At 69.5% G+C, this 19,849-nt stretch overlaps 19 non-coding genes across 19 annotated transcripts; 8 read left to right on the top strand and 11 right to left on the bottom strand.

The window, feature by feature from the left end:
- Nucleotides 1–300: 300 nt before the first annotated feature.
- Nucleotides 301–372, bottom strand: Trnag-ucc (transfer RNA glycine (anticodon UCC)). The gene has a single exon. It is a non-coding gene; the product is annotated as a tRNA-Gly (tRNA).
- A 429-nt stretch (nucleotides 373–801) lies between these two features.
- Trnad-guc (transfer RNA aspartic acid (anticodon GUC)) lies at nucleotides 802–873 on the bottom strand. The gene has a single exon. It is a non-coding gene; the product is annotated as a tRNA-Asp (tRNA).
- Nucleotides 874–1,400: 527 nt separating this feature from the next.
- On the top strand, nucleotides 1,401–1,483 carry Trnal-cag (transfer RNA leucine (anticodon CAG)). The gene has a single exon. It is a non-coding gene; the product is annotated as a tRNA-Leu (tRNA).
- A 1,219-nt stretch (nucleotides 1,484–2,702) lies between these two features.
- On the top strand, nucleotides 2,703–2,773 carry Trnag-gcc (transfer RNA glycine (anticodon GCC)). The gene has a single exon. It is a non-coding gene; the product is annotated as a tRNA-Gly (tRNA).
- Nucleotides 2,774–5,549: 2,776 nt separating this feature from the next.
- Trnae-cuc (transfer RNA glutamic acid (anticodon CUC)) lies at nucleotides 5,550–5,621 on the bottom strand. The gene has a single exon. It is a non-coding gene; the product is annotated as a tRNA-Glu (tRNA).
- A 346-nt stretch (nucleotides 5,622–5,967) lies between these two features.
- Nucleotides 5,968–6,039, bottom strand: Trnag-ucc (transfer RNA glycine (anticodon UCC)). Its single transcript has one exon. It is a non-coding gene; the product is annotated as a tRNA-Gly (tRNA).
- A 430-nt stretch (nucleotides 6,040–6,469) lies between these two features.
- On the bottom strand, nucleotides 6,470–6,541 carry Trnad-guc (transfer RNA aspartic acid (anticodon GUC)). Its single transcript has one exon. It is a non-coding gene; the product is annotated as a tRNA-Asp (tRNA).
- A 516-nt stretch (nucleotides 6,542–7,057) lies between these two features.
- On the top strand, nucleotides 7,058–7,140 carry Trnal-cag (transfer RNA leucine (anticodon CAG)). The gene has a single exon. It is a non-coding gene; the product is annotated as a tRNA-Leu (tRNA).
- Nucleotides 7,141–7,977: 837 nt separating this feature from the next.
- Nucleotides 7,978–8,048, top strand: Trnag-gcc (transfer RNA glycine (anticodon GCC)). The gene has a single exon. It is a non-coding gene; the product is annotated as a tRNA-Gly (tRNA).
- A 2,622-nt stretch (nucleotides 8,049–10,670) lies between these two features.
- On the bottom strand, nucleotides 10,671–10,742 carry Trnae-cuc (transfer RNA glutamic acid (anticodon CUC)). Its single transcript has one exon. It is a non-coding gene; the product is annotated as a tRNA-Glu (tRNA).
- A 346-nt stretch (nucleotides 10,743–11,088) lies between these two features.
- On the bottom strand, nucleotides 11,089–11,160 carry Trnag-ucc (transfer RNA glycine (anticodon UCC)). The gene has a single exon. It is a non-coding gene; the product is annotated as a tRNA-Gly (tRNA).
- A 430-nt stretch (nucleotides 11,161–11,590) lies between these two features.
- Trnad-guc (transfer RNA aspartic acid (anticodon GUC)) lies at nucleotides 11,591–11,662 on the bottom strand. Its single transcript has one exon. It is a non-coding gene; the product is annotated as a tRNA-Asp (tRNA).
- A 516-nt stretch (nucleotides 11,663–12,178) lies between these two features.
- On the top strand, nucleotides 12,179–12,261 carry Trnal-cag (transfer RNA leucine (anticodon CAG)). Its single transcript has one exon. It is a non-coding gene; the product is annotated as a tRNA-Leu (tRNA).
- Nucleotides 12,262–13,098: 837 nt separating this feature from the next.
- On the top strand, nucleotides 13,099–13,169 carry Trnag-gcc (transfer RNA glycine (anticodon GCC)). Its single transcript has one exon. It is a non-coding gene; the product is annotated as a tRNA-Gly (tRNA).
- Nucleotides 13,170–15,790: 2,621 nt separating this feature from the next.
- Trnae-cuc (transfer RNA glutamic acid (anticodon CUC)) lies at nucleotides 15,791–15,862 on the bottom strand. Its single transcript has one exon. It is a non-coding gene; the product is annotated as a tRNA-Glu (tRNA).
- Nucleotides 15,863–16,207: 345 nt separating this feature from the next.
- On the bottom strand, nucleotides 16,208–16,279 carry Trnag-ucc (transfer RNA glycine (anticodon UCC)). The gene has a single exon. It is a non-coding gene; the product is annotated as a tRNA-Gly (tRNA).
- A 430-nt stretch (nucleotides 16,280–16,709) lies between these two features.
- Trnad-guc (transfer RNA aspartic acid (anticodon GUC)) lies at nucleotides 16,710–16,781 on the bottom strand. The gene has a single exon. It is a non-coding gene; the product is annotated as a tRNA-Asp (tRNA).
- A 515-nt stretch (nucleotides 16,782–17,296) lies between these two features.
- Trnal-cag (transfer RNA leucine (anticodon CAG)) lies at nucleotides 17,297–17,379 on the top strand. The gene has a single exon. It is a non-coding gene; the product is annotated as a tRNA-Leu (tRNA).
- An 831-nt stretch (nucleotides 17,380–18,210) lies between these two features.
- Trnag-gcc (transfer RNA glycine (anticodon GCC)) lies at nucleotides 18,211–18,281 on the top strand. The gene has a single exon. It is a non-coding gene; the product is annotated as a tRNA-Gly (tRNA).
- The last annotated feature ends 1,568 nt before the right edge of the window (nucleotides 18,282–19,849 follow it).

Here is a 19,849-nt window from a genome sequence, read left to right as displayed (position 1 = left end):
GGCGCCGTCCCCGTGGGTCCCGGTGGCTTTACATGGCAACCTGGTGCAGCCTCCCGCCAGGGGCTGCCGGTCACCAGCGACCCACCCCTGATGCTGGGGGCACCCTCAAAAGAATGCTATGCTCGCCCTCCGGCCTGCTTCGCTTTGCTTCGCCTCGCCTCGCCTCGGGTCGCCCGCCTGGCCTTGCCTTTCGAAGTGAAGCCTCGCCTGGACTCCTTCCCCACATCCGCCCGCCAGCAGGAGGTCACGCTAGCTAGCGGGGGCCAGGGCCCGGTTGGCGCCGTCAAAAGGTCGATTCGCTGCGTTGGCCGGGAATCGAACCCGGGTCAACTGCTTGGAAGGCAGCTATGCTCACCACTATACCACCAACGCCATCCGGCCGCGAGAGCCGCTCCACGCTGGCCCCGGGCTGCCGAGAGGCGCCCCGGCGTCGGCGCCGCGGCCGTCTCCTCTCGGGACGACGCCCTGAACCGGCGCGCAGGGCGGCGAGGCCGCGGTCCGCCCGCACAGGGCCTTCTCCCCTCCAGCGACCCAGCCCGTGCCCGTTGGCAGGAAACCCTTTGCCAAACCCACTCGGGGCGCGGGTGCTCGTCTGTGGCGACAGAGCCGCGGGCGAGGAGGAAGGCACGGATGCCTGGGGAGGGGGGTGGACGGGGGACCGCGAGGACGGCGTGCCAGGGAGGAAGTGGCATCCTGCGCCCAACTGGAGAGCAGGGGGCGCCGAGGGCCGACGGCGGCACGGAGAGCTAGAGGCCCGGGCGCAGCTGCGGCGGCGACCAGCACCCAAAAAAGGGCGACTGCCTCCCCGTCGGGGAATCGAACCCCGGTCTCCCGCGTGACAGGCGGGGATACTCACCACTATACTAACGAGGACGGCGGCGCCCGCCGTCGTGGCGCCGGTCCCCTATCCGACGCCTAGCCCGGCCCTCTTGCCCCTGCTGGCCCAAAACAGGACGCCACAGAGGCACTGTCAAGGAGCCGACACCACACCACCTGGCCCTGGCCCTGGCCCTGGCCTTAGCCCACGCCCTGGCCCGGTGCCGGGTGCCCGGTGCCCGGAGAAGGACCCTGTGCGCCCTGCTGGTTTCCCACTGCGCGGGCATCCCAATGTCGGTGTAAGCAGGGGGGCCAGGGAGCTAGCGAGCACGGCCGCCGACAGGAGGAGGAGCACGATGCGCCGGGTGGGCTCCTGCCAGCACGGACGGTTAGTGGTACCTGGCCGGGCTCGGTGGGGGACGCGACCGCACCGATGAGCGGAATTGGCTCGCTCCCGGCCCGACAGGCCCGTCCGTCCAAGGCGCCCGCAGACCGCCGGGCACCGCGCACCACGGTGCCGGCCAAGGACACCTGCGCCAACGCCGGGTCCCAGCCAGGCGAACCGCCGGGCGCTCAGGCCCGCCGTCAGGATGGCCGAGCGGTCTAAGGCGCTGCGTTCAGGTCGCAGTCTCCCCTGGAGGCGTGGGTTCGAATCCCACTCCTGACAGGCCCACCTTTTGGCTACACCCCCCCACCCCGACACACACACACACACACACACACACACACACACACACACACAACCAGGCTGCCTGGCCCGGGTCCACCAGCGCCCACCACAGCCGCTCTCTTCCTGGCCGGCCACCCGCATCTCCCTGACCCGCTGGACCCGCGCAGATAATGCCCGCCCCACCCCAACCCTGAGTACCCTGCGCCTTCCGCCCTCTGCCAACTTGTGACCAGCGCCCCTCCTCATCGACCCCACCGCGACGACGACGCTTAAGCCCTCTGGCTCGACTCTGTCGCCCCCTCCCTGTTCCCGGCTACACTCTCCGATGCACGGCCCCGCCGCCACGCCAGCCACCCGTCGACATCCACCCCAACCGACAAGACGGCGCCCGCTCGGTTGCGGCGGGGAGCGCACGCGGGCCCTTTCCGGATCTCTCCCGTGGGCAAAATCGGCCCCCGCCCGCCCGTCGCCTATCTCTCTCGGCCCTGCAGAGGACCCCGTTCCCGTCGTGCCAGACTGTGGCCGCCAGGCCCCTTCACCGGAGGGCCTTTCCAAACCACTCACGCCTGCCGGCCACGCCACAACACAGCAGTCGAGACCTCTGCTCGCCACGCACCGTGGGGTCACCGGGCGTGGCCAGACAGCACAGTCCCGGGACCGTGGCCCTCGCGAGTGGCAGGGAGAGAACCCTAGAACCCCTAGATCCCCGCCGGCGATGGCGGAGCCCCGGCCGCGACCACCTGGGCGCGGCGGCCACGAACCCCACGTGGGCAGCGGCTGCCTAAGGCCAGCCCACCACGTCGGTGCTGGTTGGGGCCCGCCTCACCCGTCCGGGGCTCCTGCGACCGGGACTTTGCGGGTGGACGGAGGCAGCCACCGAGCCACAGGTCCCCTGGCCTGATTGGGGTTCCCGTGAGGGCAAAGCCTGGACCGGCTCCTGGCTTCTTCAGGCGGCAGCGGACAAGGCGGTCTGGGGGGCCTGGGCTGGCCCGGAAGGTGCAGGGTCCGGAGGTTCGCGCCAGCGCTGCGCGGGGGCACACGCACGCACACACCCCACGGGCGGCCGCATCCCCGGGGCCCCGGCAGGATGCCTGGAGCCCCTCCTTTAGGAACGGCCCATCCAGCCCCCAACGCTTGGTCCCGGTCCCAAGCAGGAGCTCCTCACCGCAGGCGGTGACCGCTGTCCGGCGGTTGCGTGGAGGTGCCTGCCATCGGTGCATGGGTGGTTCAGTGGTAGAATTCTCGCCTGCCACGCGGGAGGCCCGGGTTCGATTCCCGGCCCATGCAGCGCTCGGTCCCCTTTTGGTCCGGCAGCCCCGTCGTCTAGGCCGCCGCTGTACACACCTAAGCCTGGACCCCACAGCCCCCGCGCTGGCTCTGCCCTGGAGCGCCCTTCGTTCCATGCGCCTTCGCCCACTAACGTGCCAGACACCAGACTTCTCGGTGCCTCCGCTTCCATCGCATCACACTCATTTCGCTTCCATGGAAGCCGGCAGGCACCTCGCCCGCACACCAACCATGGGACACCAAGGCACCTCTGCCACCAAGGCACCTCTGCCAAGAGTGTCTCGTCGCGGCCCCCTAGGCACTCACGGCCGCCATTGCAGCGCACGAAGGACTCCAAAGGCCTTGCAGTGATATCATCTTCCTTTGGGTCCCCCAGAAATCTCTCTCTGCCGCAGTCTGGCTGGGCACAAATCAGGAGCCACTTGAAGATTCAAGCAGGAACGAACTGTAGTTTTAGAACTCAAGCCACACGCCGCCCACCGCCCACGCGAACTCTCCAGGAACTCCGCGAGAGCACAACAATAGCGGGCACCCCAGGCAGCAGGAACCGCTCCTTCTGGCAAAATGCCAGGCACCAGCTTGACCTGGCCTTGGCTCTCAACATCTCTCCTCATCCCCCCCCCCACCCCAACGCCCTCAGCCCCGCCACAACTCTCACCGATCCCCGCCCGCACCCACCCACACGTCGCCTGATCCGATCCGAAATCACTCTGCGTTGAGGCTCTTCGCATCTGGATCCCAAGCACCCGGGGACCCCGGCCCGCGTGCCTTCCCTACCCGCTTTTGGACACCTCACCTAGACACGCTCCCCCTGCCCGCCCAGCCCCACCCCACCCACGCACCCACTCGTCGCTCTCCTGCCACCTTCCGTGCACGGCACCCCTATCACCAACGGGGGAGCGGCCTCTCGGACCCACGCCCAATCCGCTCCGTGGGCGCCTCCTCCCCGCAGACTGGCATCGACAGTCCTCCTTGGTCTTCCCCCACGGGCCCCCGAGCCGACCGCTCACGGACCCCCGTCGTCCTGGCCTCCTTCGGACTCCTCAGTCCCGCCACCCGGACCGGGCAGAGGGGCGCCAGGCCGGTTGACACGTACCCCCGCCCTCCCCTACACAACACCCCCCCTGCGCACCCGCGGGCCGTCCGCCGGAACCCCGCCTCACCGACAGGCCGCACTCCCTGCCCTTTCCACGCAGCCAGCGCTTCGCCCACACAACCCCCAGTCCCGGCTAAGGCAACCGGCTCCCCACCTCTCAGCCCGCTGACACCTGGCACGGCGCGTGAAGACCCTGCGTCCTGCACTCTTTCCGTACCGTGGCCTTTGCCAGACCACCGCCAGGGATGACCCCCGAGACAACGGTGGCTTCCTCTCGTCACTGTCACGCACTCACGATCCTCGGGCTTGGGAGCTTCCCCGGGACTGCTCCCCCCACCCCCACCCCCACCCCCACCCCGCCCCACGAAGGCAAGCCCGGGTATCCCAGCAGAGGCGGGCTGCCGACTAGGGGACCCGTCGTCCTCCAGAGAAGTCGGGCCAGCGCGCAGAATGGTGCCCCTTGCCTGGGCGTCCCCTTGGAAGCCAAGCAGAGTTCCAGCTGCTACAGCAATGACTGAAAAGCCCCGCCGCTGGCTTTCGGCCCGGCCCACACAACGTGTCGTGAGCAGGGCTGGGCAGAGAAGGGATCAAGAGCTGGGGGGGGGAGTTCTCTGTTTGCTCCTGCACCCTTGAGACGGGGGCAGGGGGTAGGGGGCCGCGGGACTCCTTTCACACCCAGTGTCGGCTACAAGTCTATCCCGACACCCGTGAGTCGCCACCGGCTCCGGCCGGCCTGGCCCAAGGCGGTGGCCCGCCGCCCGACTCCGCCGCTCTGTGCTCTGGCTCGCCGGGCCTCTTCGGATTCCTTTTCGCGCCTGTCACTCCCGGGCAGCCTGACCCGGGTGTGGGCTCCCACCTGCTCTGCCGGCATCCCAGCCAAAGCCGCGGACACAGCTGGAGCGCAGACCCCAGTGGCGGCCGGGGTATCCGGGCCCTGCCACGCGGCCGACCCGGTCGGAGGAGATCCCCCAGGATGGGGAGCAGTGATGTGTCAGGCGCCAGGCTTGGCCTCGCCCAAGCAGCTCTGAGGAGGAATCCAGAACCTCTCCGGGGCCAGACACAAGAGCCAGCGAGTGGGTTCCCGAACCCGGCTCCTTTCGCCCGCCACCAGCGCCCCCGGTCACTGCCTGAGCACACGGGGCAGCAACAGAGAGGGTTTGTCACTAGGGGGCCCAGGCGCGCGAAGGAGCCGGGGGAAGACTCAAGTCTCCAGTCTCAGGTGCGCCCCCCCCAGGATAGGAGAGTTCTGGGGATGCGCTCACGTTCAAAGCTGATTGCAGGCTCGCCGGAGAGCAGGAGACTCAGCAGGCGCGAAGCCAAGAGGGTTTCTGGAGCAACTAAGATCACCGGCGGTCGGAGCGCGGCGTGCTCCCGCGCGCGCGCACACGGACTCCAGCGTAGGTGTGTCTTTGGGTGCTGGTGGTGGTGGTGCTGCTGGTGGTGGTGTACCCCCTGGCGGCCAGGGCCGGGAAGAACTGTCGCAAGCGGGCGACGGGCAAGGACGAGGGGGGAAAGTGAAAAGGCATAAACGTTGGGAGGGCTCAGAGTGGCAAGGATCAGTGAAGCTGGACGCCGCGTGTGGCGGGCGTCCATAAGGGTCCGTCTTCGGGACACGGGTGGTGTGAGCGAGCGGACCAAGGCCTTGGCCAAAAGGGGTGAGAGAGGAGGAAGAAGAAAGGCTTCCCTGACCGGGAATCGAACCCGGGCCGCGGCGGTGAGAGCGCCGAATCCTAACCACTAGACCACCAGGGAGCGTGGGGTGCCTTCACCACGCGCGTGCCATCTGGGGCCAGCGCCTCGGTCCCAAGTGCTGGGCGCTACCTGGGCACCTGGCGCGGTCCCCGTCGGTGCCCGTGGCTTCACATGGCAACCTGGTGCAGCCGCCCGCCACCGGCTGCCCCTTGATGCTGGGGGCACCCTCAAAAGAATGCAATGCTCGTCCTCCACCCTGCTTCGCCTCGCCTCGCCTGGGCTCCTTCCCCACGTGCGCCCACCAGCAGGAGGACGCGCGCACTCACAGGCATGCTACCTCTCACCGAGCCCGCGGGGCCAGAGCCAGGTCGGCCGAGGCCCCGGCCTCGTCAAAAGGACGACTCGCTGCGTTGGCCGGGAATCGAACCCGGGTCAACTGCTTGGAAGGCAGCTATGCTCACCACTATACCACCAACGCCATCCGGCCGAGAGAGCCTCTCCGCGCTGGCCCCGGGCTGCCGAGCGGCGCCCCGAAGTCGTCGTGCCACCGCCGCCTCCTCTCCGGGGGAGGCCCTGAACCAGCGCTGCGGGGCCAGGCCTCCGTCGGCCGGCTCAGGGTCTTCTCCCCTCCAGCGACCCAGCCCGTGCACTCTGGCTGGGAGCCCTTTTCCACACCCACGCGGGGCGCGGCCGTTGGTCTGTGGCGACAGAAGCTCCGGGCGAGGAGGAAGGCACGGATGCCTGGGGAGGGGTGTGGACGGGGGACCGTGAGGACGGCGTGCCAGGGACGAAGTGGCATCCTGCGCCCAACTGGAGAGCAGGGGGCGCCGAGGGCCGGCGGCGGCACGGAGAGCTAGAGGCCCGGGCGCAGCTGCGGCGGCGACCACCACCAAAAAGAGGGCGACTGCCTCCCCGTCGGGGAATCGAACCCCGGTCTCCCGCGTGACAGGCGGGGATACTCACCACTATACTAACGAGGACGGCGGCGCCCGCCGTCGTGGCGCCGGTCCCCTCTCCGACGCCTAGCCCGGCCCCCTTGCCCCTGCCGGTCCACCGCCGGACGCCACGGAGGCACCCTCAAGGAGTTGGACACCACCTGGCCCTGGCCCTGGCCCTGGCCTTAGCCCACGCCCTGGCCCGGTGCCTGGTGCCCGGAGAACGACCCTGTGCGCTCTGCCGGCTTCCCACTGCGCGGGCATCCCAGTGTCGGTGTAAGCAGGGGGGCCAGGGAGCTAGCGAGCACGGCGGCCGACAGGAGGAGGAGCACGATGCGCCGGGTGGGCTCCTGCCAGCACAGACGGTTAGTGGTACCTGGCCGGGCTCGGTGGGGGATGCGACCGCACCGATGCGCGGACTTGGCTTTCTCCCGGCGCGCCAGGCCCGTCCGTCCGGCGCGCGCGCAGACCGCCGGGCACGGCGCACCACCGAGCCAGCCAAGGACACCTGCGCCAACGCCGGGTCCCAGCCAGGCGAGCCGCCACGCGCTCAGGCCCGCCGTCAGGATGGCCGAGCGGTCTAAGGCGCTGCGTTCAGGTCGCAGTCTCCCCTGGAGGCGTGGGTTCGAATCCCACTCCTGACAGGCCCACCTTTTGGCTGCCACGCGGGCCCTTTCCGGATCTCTCCCGTGGGCAAAATCCGCCTCTGGGCCCCCGCCCGCCCGTCGCCTATCTCTCTCGGCCCTGCAGAGGACCCTGTTCCCGTCGTGCCAGACTGTGGCCGCCAGGCTCCTTCACTCCAGGGCCTTTCCAAACCACCCACGCCTGCCGGCCACTGCACAACACAGCAGTTCAGAGGTAGAGACCTCTCTGATCGCCACGCACCGTGGGGTCACCGGGCGTGGCAAGACAGCCCAGCCCCGGGACCATGGCCCTCGTGAGTGGCGGGGAGAGAACCCTAGAACCGGATCCCCACCTGTGACGGCCGAGCCGCGGCCACGACCCTACCACGAACCCCACGTGGGCAGCGGCTGCCTAATTCCTGCCCACCACGTCCGTGCTGGTTGGGGCCCGCCTCACCCGACCCGGGCTCGGCCCCTGCGACCGGGACTTCGCGGGTGGACGGAGGCAGCCACCGAGCCACAGGTCCCCTGGCCTGATTGGGGTTCCCGTGAGGGCAAAGCCCGGACCGGCTCCTGGCTTCTTCAGGCGGCAGCGGACAAGGTCGTCTGGGGGGGCCTGGGCTGGCCCGGAAGGTGCAGGGATCCGGAGGTTCGCGCCAGCGCTTCGCGGGGGCACACGCACGCACGCACACACCCCGCCGGCGGCCGGACCCCCGGGGCCCCGGCAGGGTGCCTGGAGCCCCTCCTTTAGGAACGGCCCATCCAGCCCCCAACCCTCGGTCCCGGTCCCGAGCAGCAGCTCCTCACCGGAGGCGGTGACCACTGTCGGGCGGTTGCGTGGAGGCGCCCGCCATCGGTGCATGGGTGGTTCAGTGGTAGAATTCTCGCCTGCCACGCGGGAGGCCCGGGTTCGATTCCCGGCCCATGCAGCACTCGGTCCCCTTTTGGTCCCGCAGCCCCGATGTCTAGGCCGCCGCTGTGCACACCTCCCTGAGCCCGGACCCCACAGCCTGTCGCTGCGCGCTCGCTCTGCCCTCTCTGTCCTCGAGCGCCGCGGCGGCCGCTCCGGTGCCTCTCTGACCCTTCCTTCCGTGCAGGCCCCATTCGCCCACCACCGTGCCAGACACCAGACTTCTCGGTGCTTCTCTCTCCGTTGCCTTAACCTCTGCTTCCATCACACTCATTTCGCTTCCATGGAAGCCGGCAGGCACCTCGCCCGCAGATCTACCGCGGGACACCAAGGCACCTCTCCCAAGAGTGACACGCCGCGGCCCCTTAGGGACTCACGGCCTCCATTGCAGGGCACGAAGGATTCCAAAGGCCTTGCAGTGATATCATCCCGTTGGTCCCCGAAATCTCTCTCCTCAACCCCCACCCCGCCACAACTCTCACCGCTCCCCACCCACACCCACGCACACGTCGCCTCTTCCGAAATCACTCTGTTGGGGGGGGGGGGGCCGCGGGGGACCCTGCTTGGCCCTTGTGCGTTGCGGCTCTTTGCATCTGGATCGCAAGCACCCGGGGACCCCGGCCCACGTGCCTTCCCTACCCGCTTTTTCACACCTCACCTAGACACGCTCCCCCGCCCCCCCAGCCCCACCCCACCCCCGCACCCGCTCGTCGCTCTCGTCGCTTCCTTCCGCGCTCGGCACCCCTATCTCGGACGGGAGTGGGAGGGCCTCTCGGACCGGCGCCCAATACGGTTCGTGGGCGCCTCCTCCCCACAGACTGGCGTCGACAGTCCTACTTGGTCATCCCCGCGGACCCACGGACCCTGAGCCGACCGCTCACGGACCCCCGCCGTCCCGGCCTCCTTCGGACTCCTCAGTCCCGCCACCCGGACCGGGCAGAGGGGCGCCAGGCCGGTTGACACGTACCCCCGCCCTCCCCTACACAACACCCCCCCTGCGCACCCGCGGGCCGTCCGCCGGAACCCCGCCTCACCGACAGGCCGCACTCCCTGCCCTTTCCACGCAGCCAGCGCTTCGCCCACACAACCCCCAGTCCCGGCTAAGGCAACCGGCTCCCCACCTCTCAGCCCGCTGGCGCCTGGCACGGCGCGTGAAGACCCTGCGTCCTGCACTCTTTCCTTTGCCCGACCACCGCCAGGGATGACCCCCGAGACAACGGTGGCTTCCTCTCGTCACTGTCACGCACTCACGATCCTCGGGCTTGGGAGCTTCCCCGGGACTGCTCCCCCCCACCCCCACCCCCACCCCCACCCCGCCCCACGAAGGCAAGCCCGGGTATCCCAGCAGAGGCGGGCTGCCGACTAGGGGACCCGTCGTCCTCCAGAGAAGTCGGGCCAGCGCGCAGAATGGTGCCCCTTGCCTGGGCGTCCCCTTGGAAGCCAAGCAGAGTTCCAGCTGCTACAGCAATGACTGAAAAGCCCCGCCGCTGGCTTTCGGCCCGGCCCACACAACGTGTCGTGAGCAGGGCTGGGCAGAGAAGGGATCAAGAGCTGGGGGGGGGGGGGAGTTCTCTGTTTGCTCCTGCACCCTTGAGACGGGGGCAGGGGGTAGGGGGCCGCGGGACTCCTTTCACACCCAGTGTCGGCTACAAGTCTATCCCGACACCCGTGAGTCGCCACCGGCTCCGGCCGGCCTGGCCCAAGGCGGTGGCCCGCCGCCCGACTCCGCCGCTCTGTGCTCTGGCTCGCCGGGCCTCTTCGGATTCCTTTTCGCGCCTGTCACTCCCGGGCAGCCTGACCCGGGTGTGGGCTCCCACCTGCTCTGCCGGCATCCCAGCCAAAGCCGCGGACACAGCTGGAGCGCAGACCCCAGTGGCGGCCGGGGTATCCGGGCCCTGCCACGCGGCCGACCCGGTCGGAGGAGATCCCCCAGGATGGGGAGCAGTGATGTGTCAGGCGCCAGGCTTGGCCTCGCCCAAGCAGCTCTGAGGAGGAATCCAGAACCTCTCCGGGGCCAGACACAAGAGCCAGCGAGTGGGTTCCCGAACCCGGCTCCTTTCGCCCGCCACCAGCGCCCCCGGTCACTGCCTGAGCACACGGGGCAGCAACAGAGAGGGTTTGTCACTAGGGGGCCCAGGCGCGCGAAGGAGCCGGGGGAAGACTCAAGTCTCCAGTCTCAGGTGCGCCCCCCCCAGGATAGGAGAGTTCTGGGGATGCGCTCACGTTCAAAGCTGATTGCAGGCTCGCCGGAGAGCAGGAGACTCAGCAGGCGCGAAGCCAAGAGGGTTTCTGGAGCAACTAAGATCACCGGCGGTCGGAGCGCGGCGTGCTCCCGCGCGCGCGCACACGGACTCCAGCGTAGGTGTGTCTTTGGGTGCTGGTGGTGGTGGTGCTGCTGGTGGTGGTGTACCCCCTGGCGGCCAGGGCCGGGAAGAACTGTCGCAAGCGGGCGACGGGCAAGGACGAGGGGGGAAAGTGAAAAGGCATAAACGTTGGGAGGGCTCAGAGTGGCAAGGATCAGTGAAGCTGGACGCCGCGTGTGGCGGGCGTCCATAAGGGTCCGTCTTCGGGACACGGGTGGTGTGAGCGAGCGGACCAAGGCCTTGGCCAAAAGGGGTGAGAGAGGAGGAAGAAGAAAGGCTTCCCTGACCGGGAATCGAACCCGGGCCGCGGCGGTGAGAGCGCCGAATCCTAACCACTAGACCACCAGGGAGCGTGGGGTGCCTTCACCACGCGCGTGCCATCTGGGGCCAGCGCCTCGGTCCCAAGTGCTGGGCGCTACCTGGGCACCTGGCGCGGTCCCCGTCGGTGCCCGTGGCTTCACATGGCAACCTGGTGCAGCCGCCCGCCACCGGCTGCCCCTTGATGCTGGGGGCACCCTCAAAAGAATGCAATGCTCGTCCTCCACCCTGCTTCGCCTCGCCTCGCCTGGGCTCCTTCCCCGCGTGCGCCCACCAGCAGGAGGACGCGCGCACTCACAGGCATGCTACCTCTCACCGAGCCCGCGGGGCCAGAGCCAGGTCGGCCGAGGCCCCGGCCTCGTCAAAAGGACGACTCGCTGCGTTGGCCGGGAATCGAACCCGGGTCAACTGCTTGGAAGGCAGCTATGCTCACCACTATACCACCAACGCCATCCGGCCGAGAGAGCCTCTCCGCGCTGGCCCCGGGCTGCCGAGCGGCGCCCCGAAGTCGTCGTGCCACCGCCGCCTCCTCTCCGGGGGAGGCCCTGAACCAGCGCTGCGGGGCCAGGCCTCCGTCGGCCGGCTCAGGGTCTTCTCCCCTCCAGCGACCCAGCCCGTGCACTCTGGCTGGGAGCCCTTTTCCACACCCACGCGGGGCGCGGCCGTTGGTCTGTGGCGACAGAAGCTCCGGGCGAGGAGGAAGGCACGGATGCCTGGGGAGGGGTGTGGACGGGGGACCGTGAGGACGGCGTGCCAGGGACGAAGTGGCATCCTGCGCCCAACTGGAGAGCAGGGGGCGCCGAGGGCCGGCGGCGGCACGGAGAGCTAGAGGCCCGGGCGCAGCTGCGGCGGCGACCACCACCAAAAAGAGGGCGACTGCCTCCCCGTCGGGGAATCGAACCCCGGTCTCCCGCGTGACAGGCGGGGATACTCACCACTATACTAACGAGGACGGCGGCGCCCGCCGTCGTGGCGCCGGTCCCCTCTCCGACGCCTAGCCCGGCCCCCTTGCCCCTGCCGGTCCACCGCCGGACGCCACAGAGGCACCCTCAAGGAGTTGGACACCACCTGGCCCTGGCCCTGGCCCTGGCCTTAGCCCACGCCCTGGCCCGGTGCCTGGTGCCCGGAGAACGACCCTGTGCGCTCTGCCGGCTTCCCACTGCGCGGGCATCCCAGTGTCGGTGTAAGCAGGGGGGCCAGGGAGCTAGCGAGCACGGCGGCCGACAGGAGGAGGAGCACGATGCGCCGGGTGGGCTCCTGCCAGCACAGACGGTTAGTGGTACCTGGCCGGGCTCGGTGGGGGATGCGACCGCACCGATGCGCGGACTTGGCTTTCTCCCGGCGCGCCAGGCCCGTCCGTCCGGCGCGCGCGCAGACCGCCGGGCACGGCGCACCACCGAGCCAGCCAAGGACACCTGCGCCAACGCCGGGTCCCAGCCAGGCGAGCCGCCACGCGCTCAGGCCCGCCGTCAGGATGGCCGAGCGGTCTAAGGCGCTGCGTTCAGGTCGCAGTCTCCCCTGGAGGCGTGGGTTCGAATCCCACTCCTGACAGGCCCACCTTTTGGCTGCCACGCGGGCCCTTTCCGGATCTCTCCCGTGGGCAAAATCCGCCTCTGGGCCCCCGCCCGCCCGTCGCCTATCTCTCTCGGCCCTGCAGAGGACCCTGTTCCCGTCGTGCCAGACTGTGGCCGCCAGGCTCCTTCACTCCAGGGCCTTTCCAAACCACCCACGCCTGCCGGCCACTGCACAACACAGCAGTTCAGAGGTAGAGACCTCTCTGATCGCCACGCACCGTGGGGTCACCGGGCGTGGCAAGACAGCCCAGCCCCGGGACCATGGCCCTCGTGAGTGGCGGGGAGAGAACCCTAGAACCGGATCCCCACCTGTGACGGCCGAGCCGCGGCCACGACCCTACCACGAACCCCACGTGGGCAGCGGCTGCCTAATTCCTGCCCACCACGTCCGTGCTGGTTGGGGCCCGCCTCACCCGACCCGGGCTCGGCCCCTGCGACCGGGACTTCGCGGGTGGACGGAGGCAGCCACCGAGCCACAGGTCCCCTGGCCTGATTGGGGTTCCCGTGAGGGCAAAGCCCGGACCGGCTCCTGGCTTCTTCAGGCGGCAGCGGACAAGGTCGTCTGGGGGGGCCTGGGCTGGCCCGGAAGGTGCAGGGATCCGGAGGTTCGCGCCAGCGCTTCGCGGGGGCACACGCACGCACGCACACACCCCGCCGGCGGCCGGACCCCCGGGGCCCCGGCAGGGTGCCTGGAGCCCCTCCTTTAGGAACGGCCCATCCAGCCCCCAACCCTCGGTCCCGGTCCCGAGCAGCAGCTCCTCACCGGAGGCGGTGACCACTGTCGGGCGGTTGCGTGGAGGCGCCCGCCATCGGTGCATGGGTGGTTCAGTGGTAGAATTCTCGCCTGCCACGCGGGAGGCCCGGGTTCGATTCCCGGCCCATGCAGCACTCGGTCCCCTTTTGGTCCCGCAGCCCCGACGTCTAGGCCGCCGCTGTGCACACCTCCCTGAGCCCGGACCCCACAGCCTGTCGCTGCGCGCTCGCTCTGCCCTCTCTGTCCTCGAGCGCCGCGGCGGCCGCTCCGGTGCCTCTCTGACCCTTCCTTCCGTGCAGGCCCCATTCGCCCACCACCGTGCCAGACACCAGACTTCTCGGTGCTTCTCTCTCCGTTGCCTTAACCTCTGCTTCCATCACACTCATTTCGCTTCCATGGAAGCCGGCAGGCACCTCGCCCGCAGATCTACCGCGGGACACCAAGGCACCTCTCCCAAGAGTGACACGCCGCGGCCCCTTAGGGACTCACGGCCTCCATTGCAGGGCACGAAGGATTCCAAAGGCCTTGCAGTGATATCATCCCGTTGGTCCCCGAAATCTCTCTCCTCAACCCCCACCCCGCCACAACTCTCACCGCTCCCCACCCACACCCACGCACACGTCGCCTCTTCCGAAATCACTCTGTTGGGGGGGGGGGGGCCGCGGGGGACCCTGCTTGGCCCTTGTGCGTTGCGGCTCTTTGCATCTGGATCGCAAGCACCCGGGGACCCCGGCCCACGTGCCTTCCCTACCCGCTTTTTCACACCTCACCTAGACACGCTCCCCCGCCCCCCCAGCCCCACCCCACCCCCGCACCCGCTCGTCGCTCTCGTCGCTTCCTTCCGCGCTCGGCACCCCTATCTCGGACGGGAGTGGGAGGGCCTCTCGGACCGGCGCCCAATACGGTTCGTGGGCGCCTCCTCCCCACAGACTGGCGTCGACAGTCCTACTTGGTCATCCCCGCGGACCCACGGACCCTGAGCCGACCGCTCACGGACCCCCGCCGTCCCGGCCTCCTTCGGACTCCTCAGTCCCGCCACCCGGACCGGGCAGAGGGGCGCCAGGCCGGTTGACACGTACCCCCGCCCTCCCCTACACAACACCCCCCCTGCGCACCCGCGGGCCGTCCGCCGGAACCCCGCCTCACCGACAGGCCGCACTCCCTGCCCTTTCCACGCAGCCAGCGCTTCGCCCACACAACCCCCAGTCCCGGCTAAGGCAACCGGCTCCCCACCTCTCAGCCCGCTGGCGCCTGGCACGGCGCGTGAAGACCCTGCGTCCTGCACTCTTTCCTTTGCCCGACCACCGCCAGGGATGACCCCCGAGACAACGGTGGCTTCCTCTCGTCACTGTCACGCACTCACGATCCTCGGGCTTGGGAGCTTCCCCGGGACTGCTCCCCCCCACCCCCACCCCCACCCCCACCCCGCCCCACGAAGGCAAGCCCGGGTATCCCAGCAGAGGCGGGCTGCCGACTAGGGGACCCGTCGTCCTCCAGAGAAGTCGGGCCAGCGCGCAGAATGGTGCCCCTTGCCTGGGCGTCCCCTTGGAAGCCAAGCAGAGTTCCAGCTGCTACAGCAATGACTGAAAAGCCCCGCCGCTGGCTTTCGGCCCGGCCCACACAACGTGTCGTGAGCAGGGCTGGGCAGAGAAGGGATCAAGAGCTGGGGGGGGGGGGAGTTCTCTGTTTGCTCCTGCACCCTTGAGACGGGGGCAGGGGGTAGGGGGCCGCGGGACTCCTTTCACACCCAGTGTCGGCTACAAGTCTATCCCGACACCCGTGAGTCGCCACCGGCTCCGGCCGGCCTGGCCCAAGGCGGTGGCCCGCCGCCCGACTCCGCCGCTCTGTGCTCTGGCTCGCCGGGCCTCTTCGGATTCCTTTTCGCGCCTGTCACTCCCGGGCAGCCTGACCCGGGTGTGGGCTCCCACCTGCTCTGCCGGCATCCCAGCCAAAGCCGCGGACACAGCTGGAGCGCAGACCCCAGTGGCGGCCGGGGTATCCGGGCCCTGCCACGCGGCCGACCCGGTCGGAGGAGATCCCCCAGGATGGGGAGCAGTGATGTGTCAGGCGCCAGGCTTGGCCTCGCCCAAGCAGCTCTGAGGAGGAATCCAGAACCTCTCCGGGGCCAGACACAAGAGCCAGCGAGTGGGTTCCCGAACCCGGCTCCTTTCGCCCGCCACCAGCGCCCCCGGTCACTGCCTGAGCACACGGGGCAGCAACAGAGAGGATTTGTCACTAGGGGGCCCAGGCGCGCGAAGGAGCCGGGGGAAGACTCAAGTCTCCAGTCTCAGGTGCGCCCCCCCCAGGATAGGAGAGTTCTGGGGATGCGCTCACGTTCAAAGCTGATTGCAGGCTCGCCGGAGAGCAGGAGACTCAGCAGGCGCGAAGCCAAGAGGGTTTCTGGAGCAACTAAGATCACCGGCGGTCGGAGCGCGGCGTGCTCCCGCGCGCGCGCACACGGACTCCAGCGTAGGTGTGTCTTTGGGTGCTGGTGGTGGTGGTGCTGCTGGTGGTGGTGTACCCCCTGGCGGCCAGGGCCGGGAAGAACTGTCGCAAGCGGGCGACGGGCAAGGACGAGGGGGGAAAGTGAAAAGGCATAAACGTTGGGAGGGCTCAGAGTGGCAAGGATCAGTGAAGCTGGACGCCGCGTGTGGCGGGCGTCCATAAGGGTCCGTCTTCGGGACACGGGTGGTGTGAGCGAGCGGACCAAGGCCTTGGCCAAAAGGGGTGAGAGAGGAGGAAGAAGAAAGGCTTCCCTGACCGGGAATCGAACCCGGGCCGCGGCGGTGAGAGCGCCGAATCCTAACCACTAGACCACCAGGGAGCGTGGGTGCTTTCACCACGCGCGTGCCATCTGGGGCCAGCGCCTCGGTCCCAAGTGCTGGGCGCTACCTGGGCACCTGGCGCGGTCCCCGTCGGTGCCCGTGGCTTCACATGGCAACCTGGTGCAGCCGCCCGCCACCGGCTGCCCCTTGATGCTGGGGGCACCCTCAAAAGAATGCAATGCTCGTCCTCCACCCTGCTTCGCCTCGCCTCGCCTGGGCTCCTTCCCCGCGTGCGCCCACCAGCAGGAGGACGCGCGCACTCACAGGCATGCTACCTCTCACCGAGCCCGCGGGGCCAGAGCCAGGTCGGCCGAGGCCCCGGCCTCGTCAAAAGGACGACTCGCTGCGTTGGCCGGGAATCGAACCCGGGTCAACTGCTTGGAAGGCAGCTATGCTCACCACTATACCACCAACGCCATCCGGCCGAGAGAGCCTCTCCGCGCTGGCCCCGGGCTGCCGAGCGGCGCCCCGAAGTCGTCGTGCCACCGCCGCCTCCTCTCCGGGGGAGGCCCTGAACCAGCGCTGCGGGGCCAGGCCTCCGTCGGCCGGCTCAGGGTCTTCTCCCCTCCAGCGACCCAGCCCGTGCACTCTGGCTGGGAGCCCTTTTCCACACCCACGCGGGGCGCGGCCGTTGGTCTGTGGCGACAGAAGCTCCGGGCGAGGAGGAAGGCACGGATGCCTGGGGAGGGGTGTGGACGGGGGACCGTGAGGACGGCGTGCCAGGGACGAAGTGGCATCCTGCGCCCAACTGGAGAGCAGGGGGCGCCGAGGGCCGGCGGCGGCACGGAGAGCTAGAGGCCCGGGCGCAGCTGCGGCGGCGACCACCACCAAAAAGAGGGCGACTGCCTCCCCGTCGGGGAATCGAACCCCGGTCTCCCGCGTGACAGGCGGGGATACTCACCACTATACTAACGAGGACGGCGGCGCCCGCCGTCGTGGCGCCGGTCCCCTCTCCGACGCCTAGCCCGGCCCCCTTGCCAATGCCGGTCCACCGCCGGACGCCACGGAGGCACCCTCAAGGAGTTGGACACCACCTGGCCCTGGCCCTGGCCCTGGCCTTAGCCCACGCCCTGGCCCGGTGCCTGGTGCCCGGAGAACGACCCTGTGCGCTCTGCCGGCTTCCCACTGCGCGGGCATCCCAGTGTCGGTGTAAGCAGGGGGCCAGGGAGCTAGCGAGCACGGCGGCCGACAGGAGGAGGAGCACGATGCGCCGGGTGGGCTCCTGCCAGCACGGACGGTTAGTGGTACCTGGCCGGGCTCGGTGGGGGATGCGACCGCACCGATGCGCGGACTTGGCTTTCTCCCGGCGCGCCAGGCCCGTCCGTCCGGCGCGCGCGCAGACCGCCGGGCACGGCGCACCACCGAGCCAGCCAAGGACACCTGCGCCAACGCCGGGTCCCAGCCAGGCGAGCCGCCACGCGCTCAGGCCCGCCGTCAGGATGGCCGAGCGGTCTAAGGCGCTGCGTTCAGGTCGCAGTCTCCCCTGGAGGCGTGGGTTCGAATCCCACTCCTGACAGGCCCACCTTTTGGCTGCCGCGCGGGCCCTTTCCGGATCTCTCCCGTGGGCAAAATCCGCCTCTGGGCCCCGCCCGCCCGTCGCCTATCTCTCTCGGCCCTGCAGAGGACCCTGTTCCCGTCGTGCCAGACTGTGGCCGCCAGGCTCCTTCACTCCAGGGCCTTTCCAAACCACCCACGCCTGCCGGCCACTGCACAACACAGCAGTTCAGAGGTAGAGACCTCTCTGATCGCCACGCACCGTGGGGTCACCGGGCGTGGCAAGACAGCCCAGCCCCGGGACCATGGCCCTCGTGAGTGGCGGGGAGAGAACCCTAGAACCGGATCCCCACCGGTGACGGCCGAGCCGCGGCCACGACCCTACCACGAACCCCACGTGGGCAGCGGCTGCCTAATTCCTGCCCACCACGTCCGTGCTGGTTGGGGCCCGCCTCACCCGACCCGGGCTCGGCCCCTGCGACCGGGACTTCGCGGGTGGACGGAGGCAGCCACCGAGCCACAGGTCCCCTGGCCTGATTGGGGTTCCCGTGAGGGGCAAAGCCCGGACCGGCTCCTGGCTTCTTCAGGCGGCAGCGGACAAGGCCGTCTGGGGGGGCCTGGGCTGGCCCGGAAGGTGCAGGGATCCGGAGGTTCGCGCCAGCGCTTCGCGGGGGCACACGCACGCACACATCCCGCCGGCGGCCGGACCCCCGGGGCCCCGGCAGGGTGCCTGGAGCCCCTCCTTTAGGAACGGCCCATCCAGCCCAACCCTCGGTCCCGGTCCCGAGCAGCAGCTCCTCACCGGAGGCGGTGACCACTGTCGGGCGGTTGCGTGGAGGCGCCTGCCATCGGTGCATGGGTGGTTCAGTGGTAGAATTCTCGCCTGCCACGCGGGAGGCCCGGGTTCGATTCCCGGCCCATGCAGCACTCGGTCCCCTTTTGGTCCCGCAGCCCCGACGTCTAGGCCGCCGCTGTGCACACCTCCCTGAGCCCGGACCCCACAGCCTGTCGCTGCGCGCTCGCTCTGCCCTCTCTGCCCTCGAGCGCCGCGGCGGCCGCTCCGGTGCCTCTCTGACCCTTCCTTCCGTGCAGGCCCCATTCGCCCACCACCGTGCCAGACACCAGACTTCTCGGTGCTTCTCTCTCCGTTGCCTTAACCTCTGCTTCCATCACACTCATTTCGCTTCCATGGAAGCCGGCAGGCACCTCGCCCGCAGATCTACCGCGGGACACCAAGGCACCTCTCCAAGAGTGACACGCCGCGGCCCCTTAGGGACTCACGGCCTCCATTGCAGGGCACGAAGGATTCCAAAGGCCTTGCAGTGATATCATCCCGTTGGTCCCCGAAATCTCTCTCCTCAACCCCCACCCCGCCACAACTCTCACCGCTCCCCACCCACACCCACGCACACGTCGCTCTTCCGAAATCACTCTGTTGGGGGGGGGGGGGCCGCGGGGGACCCTGCTTGGCCCTTGTGCGTTGCGGCTCTTTGCATCTGGATCGCAAGCACCCGGGGACCCCGGCCCACGTGCCTTCCCTACCCGCTTTTTCACACCTCACCTAGACACGCTCCCCCGCCCCCCCAGCCCCACCCCACCCCCGCACCCGCTCGTCGCTCTCGTCGCTTCCTTCCGCGCTCGGCACCCCTATCTCGGACGGGAGTGGGAGGGCCTCTCGGACCGGCGCCCAATACGGTTCGTGGGCGCCTCCTCCCCACAGACTGGCGTCGACAGTCCTACTTGGTCATCCCCGCGGACCCACGGACCCTGAGCCGACCGCTCACGGACCCCCGCCGTCCCGGCCTCCTTCGGACTCCTCAGTCCCGCCACCCGGACCGGGCAGAGGGGCGCCAGGCCGGTTGACACGTACCCCCGCCCTCCCCTACACAACACCCCCCCTGCGCACCCGCGGGCCGTCCGCCGGAACCCCGCCTCACCGACAGGCCGCACTCCCTGCCCTTTCCACGCAGCCAGCGCTTCGCCCACACAACCCCCAGTCCCGGCTAAGGCAACCGGCTCCCCACCTCTCAGCCCGCTGGCGCCTGGCACGGCGCGTGAAGACCCTGCGTCCTGCACTCTTTCCTTTGCCCGACCACCGCCAGGATGACCCCCGAGACAACGGTGGCTTCCTCTCGTCACTGTCACGCACTCACGATCCTCGGGCTTGGGAGCTTCCCCGGGACTGCTCCCCCCCACCCCCACCCCCACCCCCACCCCGCCCCACGAAGGCAAGCCCGGGTATCCCAGCAGAGGCGGGCTGCCGACTAGGGGACCCGTCGTCCTCCAGAGAAGTCGGGCCAGCGCGCAGAATGGTGCCCCTTGCCTGGGCGTCCCCTTGGAAGCCAAGCAGAGTTCCAGCTGCTACAGCAATGACTGAAAAGCCCCGCCGCTGGCTTTCCGGCCCGGCCCACACAACGTGTCGTGAGCAGGGCTGGGCAGAGAAGGGATCAAGAGCTGGGGGGGGGGGGAGGTTCTCTGTTTGCTCCTGCACC

The sequence above is a fragment of the Marmota flaviventris genome, unplaced genomic scaffold (assembly GCF_047511675.1).
Source record: "Marmota flaviventris isolate mMarFla1 unplaced genomic scaffold, mMarFla1.hap1 Scaffold_547, whole genome shotgun sequence".
NCBI lineage: Eukaryota > Metazoa > Chordata > Mammalia > Rodentia > Sciuridae > Marmota > Marmota flaviventris.
This window is presented reverse-complemented; position numbering and strand designations above follow the sequence as displayed.